The 5,743-nt window shown below is 32.4% G+C and overlaps 1 long non-coding RNA gene across 1 annotated transcript; it reads left to right on the top strand.

The window, feature by feature from the left end:
- On the top strand, positions 2,708-3,136 carry LOC109334876. The gene is made up of 2 exons (XR_002106155.1): positions 2,708-2,794; positions 2,877-3,136. It is a non-coding gene; the product is annotated as an uncharacterized LOC109334876 (long non-coding RNA).

The raw sequence follows: 5,743 nt of genomic DNA on the forward strand, positions 1-5,743 counted from the left end.
CTGAAGGCATAATTCATGAGATAACTGCTCCATACACTCCTCAACACAATGGAGCAGCTGAGAGGGTGAATAGAACCTTGTTGAACATGGCAAGAAGTATGCTCAAGACAAAGCAACTACCAAAGAAGTTCTAGGCTGAGGCAGTAGCAACAACAACCTACATATTGAATAGATGTCCTACTAAGAGGTTGGAGAACAAGACTCCAGAAGAAGCATGGACAGAAGTCAAGCCAAAAGTCAGTCACTTCAAAGTGTTTGGATCTGTGTGCTTCAAACATATACCAGATAGTAGGAGGAAGAAGTTGGATGATAAAGGTGAGAAATTGATTTTTCTGGGTTATCACTCAACAGGGGCTTACAAAGTGTATAGTCCTAAGACCAACACAGTGTCATACATCAGGGATATGATATTTATAGAGAGTGAAGCCTGGAATTGGGTAGAGAACAATGCAGTATCAATCAAACCAGCCAAGTTGATAGTTGACAACTCAGAACCAGAAATAGAAACTCAAACAAACAATGAAGAGCAGCCTGATGTAGTTGATAGACCTCAGAGATCAAGAAATCTACCAACAAGGCTCAGAGACTATGAAGTTTTTGGTGATTCTGAAATCAATCATGAAGGAGACTTTGTGCACATGGCACTGTTAGCTGAGATGGAACCTGTCTCATTTGATCAAGCAAAGAAAGAACAATGCTGGATTGAAGCAATGAAGGAAGAAATTCATTCCATATAAAAGAATGACACATGGGAACTTACAACATTGCCAAAGGACAAGAAGCCTATTCTAGTAAAATGGGTGTACAAACTAAAATTGAAGCCTGATGGAACTGTTTCTAAGCACAAGGTAAGACTCGTTGCAAAAGGATTCTTGCAGAAACAAGGATTGGATTTTGAAGAAGTCTTTGCACCAGTGGCCAGAATAGAAACCATAAGGCTTGTCATAGTTATTGCAAGTTCAAGAGGGTGGTTAATTTGCCAAATGGATGTGAAATTTGCCTTCTTAAATGGTCCAATAGATAAGGAAGTATATGTGGTACAACCTCCTGGTTTCACAGTTCCAGATCAAGAACACAAAGTCTATAGATTGCACAAAGCTTTGTATGGGTTGAAACAAGCACCCAGGGCTTGGAACAAAAGGATAGATGGATTCTTGCTGAAACTTGGTTTTCTGAGATGCATCAATGAGCATGGCATCTACACCAAAGAAGTCACTACTGAAGCCTCTATAGTGATATGCTTATATGTGGATGACCTGCTCATCATAGGCAACAACAATGATCAGATTGAATGGTGTAAAAGGAAGCTGAAACATGAGTTTGAGATGACTGATCTAGGAAGCCTTTCATACTTCCTAGGAATTGAATTTCTCAGGACAGAAGCAGGGATCTTAATGCACCAGAAGAAGTATATCTCTGATATACTTACAAGATTCAACATGGCAGAGTGTAATTCAGTCTCAACACCTATTGAAACTGGCCATTCTCTATGCAACTTAAACACTGAAAATTCAGAAGATGGTGTAGTGGACTCAACTCTCTTCAGACAAATGATAGGGTCTCTAAGGTATGTTTGCAACACAAGACCTGATCTAGCCTATGCAGTGGCATTAGTGAGCAGGTATATGGAAAATCCTAAGCATTCTCATCTAGTAGCACTGAAGAGAATACTGAGGTATCTCAAAGGAGCATGAATTATGGCATAATGTTTCCAGCACTCAGAAACACAGAACAGAGCAGAAAGATGAACATCATTCATAGATACACTGATTCTGATTGGTGTGGTGATAAGGATGATAGAAAAAGCACAAGTGGCTACTTATTCAAGCTTGGTGAAGCACCTATAAGTTGGTGCTCAAAGAAACAGAAAGTGGTTGCACTCTCTTCCTGTGAAGCTGAATATATATCAGCATGCTTTGGTGGACAACAAGCATTGTGGTTGAAGGCACTACTCATGGAATTGGGATTGCAGAATGATGAGCCAATGGTGATATTTGTTGACAATAAATCAACAATAAATTTGGCAAAGAATCCAGTAGCTCATGGAAGAAGCAAACATATAGAGACCAAATACCATTTCATAAGAGATCAAGTGGAGAAGAACAAATTAAGCTTGGTTTTTTGCAAGTCATGTGAGCAACTAGCTGACATGTTAACAAAGCCTTTGAAGAGGAGTGATTTCGAAAGGCAAAGGAATCAATTAGGTGTTGTTAGTATAGATAGCATGAATTAAGGGGGTGTGTTAAATTGTAATTCATTGCCAATTAGAAGTTAGTTGTAATCCTTCTATAAATACAAGGTTGTATTTCAAAAAGTAGTTAATGCATTTCTAAAAATAGAATGATTCAGTTTTGATCATTTAATCATTGCAAGATTTACTCTCTCTCAATTTTAACTCATTCTTTCAATAATTCTTCATCACAAACTCATATCCTTCTCTTCTCCATACACGATTCTATCTCTATTCCTCATATATTTTCTTTTTCTGTTTTCTGCAATAAGAACCAGAGGCAAGGTGTGCTTCTGGATTTTCAAACTTCAACAGTGCTAATGTTAATGGCGGAATAACGTCTAGGACATTTTATATTTGGAATGCATTAAATTTTACGTTATTGTCTGCATTTCAACAAGAGGCTACGACTTTATCTTCCTCATTTGGAATAAATTTTAGATATTGTTCTTCCTTTTATCCTATACTCATTGTTTTGAGAATGGAGGGTGATATTGAGTTGGAGGTGCCAACACTAATGAGTGGAGTCGGGCATGATGCAATGGCAATGTCTCACTTGATAAGGTCACATATATTATTCTTCTATTATAGGTTTTGAAATGTAATTTAACCTGCAGAATATGACATTGAATGCAATTTTGAACAGGTGGGAATGCTCTTTGTGCGATGCCGTGGAGGCATAAGTCACTCTCCACAAGAACATGTTCTAGACAATGATGTTTGTGCTACTGGTTTAGCAACCTTGTCATTTCTGGAGAATATGCAATAATTGTGTAAATTGTCAACTAATATAGATACCATAACATGTAATTAGTAGGTACATTTGTAGAGTTTATTCATAGTACAACCGATTCTATATTTCCTTATGTCTCCTTATAGCTCTTTAATTGAGTTTAAAGTTACAGTGTAGAATAATATTTTAAATTGTGGTTACGGTTACTGCTATTTCGATTATAGTTGTGGTTACTACGATTGCAGTATAAATTTGTTGTGATTAAAAAATTTATTTGAATTTGATGTGGCCGATGCGGTCCAAATACAGCTCAAATGTGGCTGCATTATGATTCGATGTATCCTCATCTTTGTGATTGGTGTTGCATCACAATTGTGAGCTGATATAGTTACGATGGTCACCGCAACTGCAATAGTACAACCACATCTTATAATGCATTCCACAATTTGATACAATGAAACATAAACTATCTAACAAAACAGAAACTACATCCATAACCAGTGGCGGATGTTAGTGAGGGCAGGTGGGGGCAACTGCCCCCCTGGATTTTTATTTTCAAATTTTAATTATAGTTTTTACTTTTTTTTCTTCAACATATATACTTTGTATAATTTGTGTGGTCTTTTTAAAATCATAGATAATTGATTAAATTCTTTTACATATATAGATATTGATATTGTTTATAATAATATATTCATAATTATTTTACTCTTATGAAATAGATTACCAGAATCATATATTGTATTTGTCAAACTTGACATCAAAAGTCCTAGGATCCTGTCAAATTTTATAAATTATTTAATATTGATAGTATATATATTTTTGTGCAAAAATTATATCCTATAGATTTCAATGAATAAGAGAATATTGACTTAAGATGTCAATGTCAATATTTTATCATTGATGTTATTGGTCATTCTTATCTAAAAAACTCTCAATCATCTATGAATTAAGTGTAACTTTGACAATACATGAAATATGAAAGCATATTATTTATATGATCGAGTTATTCGTTTTATCTTACCTTTTATGTTTAGCTGCTACACATACATCATTTTCATAACAAAGACAACCAAATAAAATCATGTAGACAACATGATTATTTATATTGAAAAGAAAATAGCTTAAAATTTTACTCATAATTCAATAATCGATAGATTGATATATTTAAAAGAACGAATATCATCACTTTAAATAAATACACATTTTTCTTTAATGTCTTCAATTATTAATTATTGTTATTTAGAATTAACATGATATTTCGAAACTTAATTATATTTCTTTACGTTTTTTACTAAATTAATCTTAATTAAATATTATTGCCCCTCCTAAACGTTGCACCAAGATCCAGATCCGCTACTGTCCATAACTACATCCATCAACCCTATAAAAATAATTTATATAGAAGTCATTATTTGTATTACAAATGGTTTATGACATCCAAATTTTTTGCATGTAATAAGTTAGAACATACGAAAGGATGGAGTTCACAAGAATAAGTTTCCCAATTATGTGGTTCATTTGATGATCATTAATCACACTGAAGTCAAAAGCTTTGGGGCAAGACATAGAGCAACATACTACATCCTCATCGTGAAATATTGATTGCTTGTATGGTCTCATTGTAGTTTAGATCATGGTTAGAAGTGACAAAATTATCCACAATTCACATTCATCAAATTCAAGAAAATTATATCCATCAATTGGAATTAATGGATTTAAATTATATTCATCCATTATTTCTAATGAATATTCATGGATATATCCATTTTAATGGATATCCAATCCATCCAAAAAATAAACAATAAAAAACAATGTTCTTTACTTTTCAATTTTATTTATCATCTCAACTCTCACTTTTTCTCACTCTCACTTTGATTTCTTTTAAATTGAAACTAATGATAGGATATGTAGATAAAATTCATATTAAAAGTTTATTATTAAATGTATAAAAATGTATTAAAAGTTTATTCTTAAAATTTTTACATATACACCCTTAAATATCTCATGCTCGTAAAATACTGAAAAGAATAATAATTTTTTTAAAGTTCCAAATATCATGTAACCAACATTATGGAATAGACGTTAGATAGATGAACATCTGATACTCTTGAACTCTTGCATCAATTATTAAGAAAGTGGAAAACAATGTCGCAATCTAAATTCAAATAGATAAAGTTCAATACATGGCAGAACCACTTAATAAAACATCAATTGTTCCTAACTATAATAATGCCACATATATTCTATGAACTAACGCTTGTATTTGTACCAACAAAACTTAACACTAATAAGTAAAATACAATGTAGTTAAACTTTAAAAAATATATTTTAAAGTAAGGTTAAAAAAGTGATTTTAAAAAATGTTTGATTAAAATAATGGATTTTTAAAAAATGATTTTTTTTTTTAAAAATGTTTTTATTTTAGTTAAAAAATCGAATAGATTGGATATCCACCATCCAATCAATTAAAATAGATTAATGAAAAGATTGGATTAAATTACAATTCATTCATTAAGTTTGGACGTGGATGGATTGGATCATTTAAAATAATATTTAAATGGATTGGTGAATGACTTTACATTCATTACGATCCAATTGAATTTATTTGTCATCTCTAGCCATGGTTTTGACAGTTATGAAATGGAATTGGATAGTTCATACTCCAAAAAGATTATTTTGAAAGTGGATTTCAATCCATATTTGATACGTGATAGTGTGGTGGTTATCATGGTCTAGTCATATTTAATTATGAAAAAGGTAGCACTTGTGCATATGAA

This window comes from Lupinus angustifolius, chromosome LG19, assembly GCF_001865875.1.
Source record: "Lupinus angustifolius cultivar Tanjil chromosome LG19, LupAngTanjil_v1.0, whole genome shotgun sequence".
Lineage (NCBI taxonomy): Eukaryota > Viridiplantae > Streptophyta > Magnoliopsida > Fabales > Fabaceae > Lupinus > Lupinus angustifolius.